Genomic DNA, 10015 nt, shown 5'->3' with positions numbered 1-10015 from the left:
TCCAGTAGTGCTCCTGCATATTCTCTGTGGAAAACCCTCCCCTCCCATTGTCTCCCCTTTTGTTACACCCATCTCTTCTTTACTTATTGATTTGCCTTCACTGTGTTTCTGCCACTGATGGGGGGCAAACGTGCCTCCGCACGCCCGCTCTTGTCCCATCTCACAGCTTTCCTCCTGCTCCATCTCCATTGTGCCTCGGGCTCGGTGTGCTGCAGTACAGACAGGGCTCGCAGGCCACCTGGCTCTCAGAGGGATGCAGGAGACCACCCAGGGGCAAAGCTGTAGTGTAACTGAGTTTCTCCTGCGCTGTGTCTCCCATCAGTGCTGGCTTGCCCTAGACTGAGGGAGAGCCATATGTATGGTACTCAGCAGCTCTTTCTGCTTCTGTCTTCTAGTTGAGTAGAACTGCTTCTGCTGTTTCAGCCTCAAGGTGACTTGCACTAGGTTAAGCCACTAGCTAAGGATAAGTGGGAATGCAAGAGATGCATTACCAGGACAGGGTCTGTGGGTGCAAACAGAGATCTGAGACACCCCATGAGGTTGCTGAGCGAAGCGGGAGCTGGTCTGCTCTGGGCAGCTTCCTGCCCATGCTGCAGTCCAGATGCCATGGGCTGTTTCTGATCCACATGGCCACATGTTTTCTGATCTCAGCCAGCAGTGAAGAGGAGAAAAGCCTCCACATTGCCAGGGATGTTGCTCCTCCTTGTGTTTCATCCAGAATCTGTTGAGGTGTCCTGAGATAAACCCTCCCTGCGATGCTTCCAAGGTCCCGCTCTGACAGCTGAACTCAAACAGCAGCTCCGGAGATAGGTCCCAGGCAAGCGCTGCCTTCATCTGGTGGGGCTCCCCCTGCTCCTCCCAGTGTGGTGCACATGCCTGGGGTGCATGTTCCTGGGGGTCTCCCCATGCTCCTGCCCCTCCACTATGCAGAGTCAGGATGAGACCACACAGCCAGTCACACTGGCACCACCAGCAGGGTTGGACTTTCAAGCTCCAGGCTGGACACGTGCCACCAAGCACAAAGAGAGAGGACAGGAGGTGGTTGATTTTGCTGCAGCATGGCCGTGTCTGTAAAGGCCCAGAGGCAGTAGAATTCCCATCTGTGAAGGGATGTGTGGCACAGCAGGTACCGCACCCCAGCAGCCAGAGGATTTAATATCATCTCTAGGATGCTCTCATGCAAACCTGGCCCTTCCCCACACCCTATGCTGCTTCTTGCCAGCTGTGCCACTAGTCCCACGATGCCTGTGGGTGCTCAGCACCCTCCAGGATGAGTGCAGGTCAAGCTCCAATGCTCATCAAGCCCCAGGCGAGCACAGCCGGTCTCATCCACGTGCTTCTCCCAGGCAGTGAATCACAGAAGCAAAGCAGCTCTCCTGACCCAGTAATTACATCTCCCGAAAGGTGATGTTGGTATTTTACTCTCATCATTTGCTTCTTCAGAATGAATTGCTGTTGCTGAAGTCATTAACAAGTCAAACGGGGCTTGTGTAGCGGCTCAGTTTAACAGGCAGTAAATAACTGTTCTGCTCAGAGAGCTTTCCGAAGGGAATGATGGAGCATTGCTTGCTTAGGACAAGGCCTAAATCACACAGCAAACACCAGCCTTGTTTATGCAATTATTCCCTGCCAGGCATGTGCTTTCTGACATCTTTAACAAGCTTATGAAAGCATGATGTGTATTTGCCCAGGAGGAGCCACGGATGAGCAGAGAGCTTTCTACCTGGCTGCCACCTTCCATGCTGAGGAGGGGAAGGACCGTTCCACCGAGCCCCAGCTTGTGTTTGCAAGGGAGTAATGCCTGCCTTTCTGCACCAACCTCATCTTTAAACCAAACCCTCCAAAGGCAAAAGCAAACTGCCCTCCTCCACGAGACACCTGCAGCTGGCAGCAAGGAGCACAGCCCCAGCATGGGGTGCATCTTGCCCTCACACCCACCCTGTGGGGCACCTGCCTGTCCATGTCCCCTCTCTGATGCCAGTGCTCTCCGATCTCTGCCAGCCTCTCCACCCTCCCTCAGAAGGGAAAGGCATGGGGTACCTCTGACAAAGCCCCAAGCTCAGGGAGGTTGCCAGAAACAGCACTTCAAACCCTCAGCCTCTGTACAATTCACCTGCCCCAGCTGCTCTCACCCCCTCTTATCACCTGACTAGCCACAGGCAAACCTCTCCATGGCAAAGGATGCAGCATGGCACAAAGGACATTCAGAGGCCGACATCCAAATAAGTCAACAGGATACTGCGAAGTGCCTGGGGACAAATGGAAGGAGTGCACGGAGCAGTGAGAGCCCTGAGCATCTTGGCAAAACCATATCCCCAGCTCTTCAGGGGCCAATGGGAATGGAGGCAAATCCCAGGCACAACCTAAACACATGGAAGAGGTGCAAAAGAGCCCTGAACTCTGCAAGTCCCTGGTGCCAATAGGAGCCACAAACCAGGAGCACCTCATGGCTGAGCCTATCCAAACTACTAGTTCCTACCTGCCCCTGTGCCAGGGCAGTGAGAGTAACACTTGCTCCAGAGATGTAAATCCCTTGTCTCCAAACAACATTCCTGCTCATGTGTCCCTCATTTCCAGCAGTGGCTCTGGAGCAAGGGTGGGTTGCAAGAGTCATTTGTGCATCCTTCTCCCTGCTTTCATCACTTCCTTAAAGGACAATAGGGAAAAGGGAGGCTTTGGGCCCTTTCTGGTAACAAGTCTGGATGGAGGCTATAAACTCACCATGCTATTTCTGCTACAGGCAGGGAAGGGAGGAACAGAGCCCGTGTGTTATTGTTACAGCTATTTTTAAATGCTTGGGTCAGAATCAAGTGCAATGGCATTGGGGGCCATATACGTACCTAAGGAGGACGCTCAGATGCATTCCAGGAGGGCAGAGCTGGGCGTAGCCAGAAAGTGACGGAAAGAGGGAAAGCTTAATGCCGAGGGTATTATTCCAGGAGAAATCCCTGCGTGACTTTTGTGTAGGCTTTGGCACCATTTGGGGAAGCATGTTTACGGAGCATGGGAACCTCTCTGGCCCCTCTGAGCATGTGATGACCAACCACACACACATACACACATGCGCACCCTGTTTATCTTTTCAGAATCTGACTTGCACAGGAAAGCATCCAAAGGCATCCGTATTCCTGCAAAAAGCACCAGGGGACAATAAATACAGTGAGATTCCTCACCTTTTAAGGACTTGAGCCTGCCTCCTTTTGGAACTAGAGGTGCCAAGAGCCTTTCGTCAGCCAGCAACACCCCTCATGCAGAGGGAACAGACTTTGCAAAGGGAAAGGGCCCATCTGGACAAGCTGTTATCAGCAAAGATACCCAGAAGACTGCTGTTATTGACATGATTTGCTGTCTATGATACATCCCTGAGAGCACCCAAGAAGTCTCCATAGGGTCTTGTCTCTCTGGAGCACCTCAAGAACAGCCAGCCCTGCCTCTGAGCACCCAGTGCCCCCAGGGTAGTCCACTGCTCTCTCTTGCACCCTCCCTTGGCTCCTTCCCACCCTCCCAAAGTGAACATCAACGTGGGACTCCCCTCTCCTGGGGAGATGCTGGTGGCACATCCAGCATCAGAGGGCACAGGGAAGGGTAAAGTGCTGTGGGGTCCCACCCAGTCCTGGAAACCCCGGTTTAGGCACTGCCACAGCATGTCTCCCCCATGCAGCCAGCTACCGTAGCTACAGACATGCATCTTCATTTCTATACAGCTATAGCAGAACCTCTGTCTACGGGTACCAACCCCAGGCAGTATTTTTATATTTGATTCAAAAGAGCCCTTGTCAACAGTACTGCATTAGGAGAGCTCTTGGATATCCCAGAACACACATACTCCAGCCCCAGCAGTGTGCCATTCCAGGTAGTGCTGGGAAGGAGCATTAGCAATACACCAGGAGCATATATGCTACCCGATGCTGTGGTCCTCCAGCATCCACACAGAGCTATCTCAAGGCCCCACAGAAGCTGTCTGAGCAAGGAGATAATCCAGCGTGGGCTTTCTTTGTGATGGTCCCCCATGTAGAGCCTCTTCATACGCCCTCTTCCTTCAGGCTCCCTGCAGAGGAGCCTTCTTTTTTCCTCATGCCCCACAACTGGAGCTTCCATTTGAGTGAAGTCCCCCTCTCACTGGACCAAACAGCAGTGCTTGTTAGCTCAGGCTGTCTGTATCTCAGAGCAAAGATTAACCACTCCAGAAGGCGTCTTGGACTTGAGCCCCTGCAAGCAAAGGACCATGCGAGTTTCCATGCACCAGAGGCAAACTTAAACTTCAGCATGCTGAGCCCTTCCTGCTCATCACCCAGGCACCATTACAGCCGCTACCCACAGGCACTGATTTTTATCATGCTGCTGTCCCTCACTCATGAGTTTTTGGAGTTTAAACATTTCTGCTTTATCTCCACCCTTATCAAGTCCCACAGATGCTCCAACTCCACTGCAACCCTTTCGCTGCACTTCCAGAGCAAACTAATCTGAACTGGAGGTTCAAGGTCCACCTCAACTCCTTTCTTTCAGAATGAAGCCTGTCCTTGGTGCTCTAAATTTTCTAAAACTTATCTATCTACCTGCCTACAAAACTTTCCTGCTCCTGCTTAAAATGGGTAGAGTTTAAGTAAAGAAAGTTGCAACGTCTTGGGGCGCTTATCCACACTTAGAGCTCCTGAACCCTTGCAGGACACAGAGTACTGCCACAGGGCATTCTCCTTGCCCCTCCTGACCTCTTTGTTGAGGCTGGGTTAATTTCTAGCTCAGACGAATCCTCTACAGATGAAGACATGGTGAGGCCTGCATGGAAGTACAACCTTGCTCTGCTCCTCTGTTTTCTTGACAGCCCATGGCACCGCCGTCACCCAGAGCTGTGCCCCTCTGCCCCAGCCCAAAGCCGCCAGCAGGCTCCTTGCTTACAGAAATGTGAGTTCCTGGCAGATGAACTTCTTTCTTTGCAGAAATACTTAGAAACGTGGGGAGCTGCTGGGTCACTGCTAAACTGCTGCACTAGCACAGGAAAGATTGGATCCTGGAGGTGCCAACGTGTCCTAGGTTGCTATCAGACTCACCTGGGACTGTTACTAAAGGCTTTTGCAAACCAGTGGGTTTGTGACCCCCAGGTATGTAGGGAGGTGCACAACTGGATTTCTCCTTGCTTGGCGTGATGCTGTCTCCCTCGCCCCTTGCTTTCAGCTATAGCCCTGTGCATTGCCACGGTCTTGCCTTGCAATAAGAGCTGCTATTAGATGCCTGTTGGATGAATTTCCCCTGTACAGATGAAAAGGAACTGATGCCTGTTGTGTCTTCATTTGTTTGCCCCATGTTGCTTCCTTCATCTTCTGAGCTCTTGAGGAAAACACGTGCGCACAGCAAGCCATGCAGGAGACCTACTTGTCTTGCTCTTAATCAGGAAACATTCACTACTTCTGGCTGCTCTAGAGAGCAAAAGATTGAGATAATGCCTCGTACATTAGAGCCACTGTGTTAGCAAGAGAGGAAACGTTAGTTATTTTTTCCCTGACAACAGCTCAGCTTCTGACAACACTTGTCTATTTTCTGTAATGCATTAAGCATTAGGAGGCACAGCTCTGCAAATAACCCGGCTTTCAAGACTACCTGTTGAGGGCATTGTTCCGCAATCCAGCAAAATGGTTTCATCTGTGGATGAAGGTGAAAAGTTGGTGAATTCTCCTAAGACTCCTAGCTCCTGCTGGAAGAAACACATACATGCTGGTAAAAGCTACAGAATGCTGAGTTTGGTACAATGGAGCCCTCCGGATCCCATAGGTCTCTATGCAAAGAGGCACGCATGGCGTGGAGGTAGTACATATAACAAAGCAAGAAGAGGACAAGGAGGATGCCATGTGCTACCTCTACCCTAACCCAACAAGCAAGCCCAAGGGATACTCGCACAAGAAGCAGTCAGGGAGCAAAGCTGTCATCAGGAGAGAGGTTCCAAGGGCTGGAGCAGCTCTGCTACAGAGACAGGCTGAGAGAGCTGGGCTTGCTCAGCCTGGAGAAGAGAAGGCTCCGGGGAAACCATAGAGCAGCTTCCAGTGCCTCAAAGGGGCTACAAGAAAGCTGGAGAAGGGCTTTCGACAAGGGCCTGTAGGGACAGGACAAGGGGGAATGGCTTTAACCTTACAGAGGGGAGACTGAGATGAGCTCTTAGGCAGAAGTTGTTCCCTGTGAGGGTGGTGAGGCGCTGGCACAGGGTGCCCAGAGAAGCTGTGGCTGCCCCATCCCTGGCAGTGTTCAAGGCCAGGTTGGACGGGGCTTGGAGCAACCTGCTCTAGTGGAAGGGGTCCCTGCCCATGGCAGGGGGCTGGAACTGGATGAGCTTTAAGGTCCCTTCCAGCCCAAACCATTCTGTGGTTCTGTGGTTCCATGAAAGCTCAAACATCTCAAAGTGAGAAGTTTCCCCATGGGACTCTTTGTGCTGCTTTCCATATCACTGGCACAGCGGGCAGAGCCACTGTGCTGCTCAGCAGGCTGCAGGCAGAGCCAAAGGAAGGGCCTGGGCTGCCCATGCTTGTTCATCTGAGCATCAGCCTTGATTTCAGCCAGAGGCCTGCAGGGACCAGCTATAATATTCTGAAGAAGAGGGAAACAAGATGGGAATCAGTCAAAAAATGACAGCAGCAGTAATCTAGATCTGTTACTAATTTACTGCTGTGATTAAGTGGTCCAGTTATCTCAATGCTTGAGTTCTCAAAATGCTCCAGTTTTTAAAAGCCATTTCTGCACACTTGGAAGTGCAGGGAAAGCAACTGCTCCTCTTTCTGGAACAGAAAACAGGCTGTTGCTATGAGCTTGGAGAAGACACAGAAATGCATCTGTCTTGGCAGAGATGTAATTCAAATCAGCACCTTCTTCTGTCCCACTTAGGAATGGAAGGATAATCAGGCAGGGAGCTGGGTGGTGCCTGCACAGCCTGTCCCAGTGATGATGGGTGCTCCCCATGGAAGAGGCAGCCAGGACCCCCTGTAACTGCAGGATGCAGAAGAGAAAGAGCTCAAAATGGATCTTAAAAAGTGAGAGGAACAGCTATTTGTTAGATGCACTCCATGAGGCACAGCAGGCAGCAAGGACACAGTGCTGGGGCACAGGTAACATACCTCATGGGCACAACATGCCACGGCCCTGCCGAGGCAAGGTTGTCCTCTGGTACCTGTGATGTGCTCCAGAAGTGATGCTCACGCTTTCCTGCTCTCCTCTGACAGCAGCCACCGTCCAGCAGCCCCAGGGGAGCTCCCCATCTCCCCAGGATGAGCACAGGGAGGCAGGCAGGGAGGAGGCTGCCACTACCCTTCCTGATGCACCTGAAACACCAGTCAGCCCAGCCACCCACCACAGTCACTGCCCACATCCTGTGTCACCGTCACCTTGTGAGTCCTTCCCCCCACAGCCACAGAGCACTGTAGTGCAGACGGATGCCTTGCGCAAACCCGGGCTGAGAAAGACAGAGAGATCTCTGACCGCCCGATGTGCCACACAGTTCTGCCTGCTGGGGATGGGGCAGGCAGAGCCCAACTGGGAACAGCCAAATTTTGCCAAGGAAGGCTGAAAGGATGTTTGCATTAGAACTGGCTTGCCTGAGGACAGAAACCAGAGCATGGGTCGTAAATTCTACCCCACCTTCCTTGTGCTGCCTGCATCGCTGCCCCAGCAGCATCAAAGCTGAGGGTCACCTTTGGGCTCAGCATCTGAAGCCTCCTGATCTCTCTGTCTCTCTCATGGTTCCTCCTAAGTTCGATGGCACAATGCAGCTACACTATTTGAAAAGCCATAATATCTGTTGGTACGACTCTTTTATTACCTTCGATATATATATATTTGTTGATAAAAGAGGTCATCTTGGGAGACACTTGTAGTCTACTGGGAAATAATATTCCTATGCTGTATATTCTGTACATGTTGTATAAACAAAGCAAAATATTTAAATCTAAGCATGGACTTGGTAGCATGTGCTGGAGGGGGAGGCTGGGACTGGGCAAGCCCACTCCTTGGGCCACCATAGCCCAGGCTCAGGGTACCCAGCAGAGTCACCATCCCGCTGGGGTCCTGGCCAAAGCCCGCGGGGCAGGGTCTGGCCTGTGGCTCCCTGGGTGCTTTCCCCCCATGCAAAGGTGAAAGGAGGCAACTCTGCAGCCACGCTCCATCTCTCTCCTGCGGGTAAAGCACAGGACTGGATATGGCTTTGGTTGTCAGAAACTCTCAGCGCAGCAAGCCCTGCTTCCCTCCTCCCCTGCCCAGGGTGGAAACCTGTCAGCCGCCACCCAACGTGGTATCTCTAAGCCTTATGGTCAGAGAGAGACAACTCCCCTTGGGGCAATATTCCAGTGGCGGCAGAGACTGGCTCTGAGCATCCGGCTGCTCCAACTCGTTTCCGTGCTAACCCCGTGCAGCGGCACCAGCCGCCCTCCCCAGCGTGTTTATGACAGTGACAAGCTGCGGTTCTCTAACCTGACACACACTGTTAGAAAACCTGTTTCATATTTTCCGTGGTATCAATCTACAGCGTTTGGAACCATTGGAGACAGTTGTGGTAGCCTCAAAATCGTGCTGAGCTCATCTATTTTTCTATTTGTGGTGTTTTCCTATTCATAGAGAGTAGTGAACCAGTAACCCTATAGCTGAGAGTGAACTGTTCAGAATAAATATACAACTGCAGAAAATGTTTGTAAGAAATAATTTATTTGAAATATTCTGCCAAAGATAGCTCTCTAATGGTCTGCAAAACATTGTTTCTCTCTTCGCTCTGAATGTCATTGTGAAAGCACCTTGCTCCCCACTATCTTTGGAAGATTCGCTTTTTTGTATGTTTAAAGGCAAAGAAATATGCCAATGATTTTTTTACTGGAGCAGTAAATAGAGCAGTCAGGAGGCACGAGACAACTTTATAAAGGTGATAAATGGAATCCAGTCACAAGCACTCTCAAGATCCAGTTTCTCCCGTAGTTCCTCTCGCGGACAGATGGGGTTTGAAGGCTGGGACAGTTCTCTAGCAGGAAGGTCTCGGTTTCAGCTGCGGTTGCTCACTTGAAGGACAGAAATCTTTCAACCACTCATTTGTAGTCTTGAGGCATTTGAACTCCCTCATGGATAACTTCTGCCTCTTCATTATTTATGAGCGCAATACCTTCATTAGCCCTCGAGGCCCTGTGGCACACGGGTAACCCTTGCTCAGGGCTTTGGAGGGATTCAGCCTGACGAGGTCTGGCCCATGCCAAAGCCATTCCCACAACACACGCAGCACCTGCAGCAAGATGGAATTCTGCTGACACCCAGATCTGTCCCCTTGCCCCCATGGGGACAGGGGCAGAGGAGACTCAGCCACTGCAGGACACGATATCTTATCAAGAGGGTCTATCTATTCCTGCAAGTAGACAGAGGGAGGTACAGCCCTTTACCAGAGACAAGCTGCTCGGATTAGTCTGTTCAGAAATTACAATCCTTTTTTTGTGATAGAGAAAAGTCTCATTTCCCTTCTTCATTTCTTCCCCTTGAAAGAACTTTTCAATGCTAGGAAGAGCCTTCATTATCTTCTGTGATCCCCAGGTCTGTTCTAGTGGAAATATATCCACATCCATTAGGCTGCAGCACATCAGAGAGATTTTTGGCTCAGGTTTTTATTGTGCTTCTGAGCAGATTCTCAGTTTCTTGAATTTCTTGTTCATAAAGGTCTGCAGGAATTAATTGGTAATAAAGAAAAGGGGCCCTGTTCCAGTGCATGGGTTTCCACGTGCACCTCAACTGTGGACTCACAGCAGGTCAGACGTGTGCAAGTGCTTCACTGAACAGGCACCCAGAAACAGAGATGTGAAATGCCGTTTCCAAGCTGTGGGGTACATACGGGTGTGATGGAAGCACCACCATCCATCAGGTCAGGCAACCACGCAGCAAAGCACGCAGCGCACTGGGAACCACATCCAGAGCACTGGTATTGCTCTGCGCAATGAGCTCTCTGAATGCAGGGGTAGGCAGCTGCAAAAGCGAGTGAGCCGGGAAGACAAGTGTGAGAAGAATTGGATTT

The sequence above is a fragment of the Lathamus discolor genome, chromosome 5 (genome assembly GCF_037157495.1).
Source record: "Lathamus discolor isolate bLatDis1 chromosome 5, bLatDis1.hap1, whole genome shotgun sequence".
NCBI lineage: Eukaryota > Metazoa > Chordata > Aves > Psittaciformes > Psittacidae > Lathamus > Lathamus discolor.
This window is presented reverse-complemented; position numbering follows the sequence as displayed.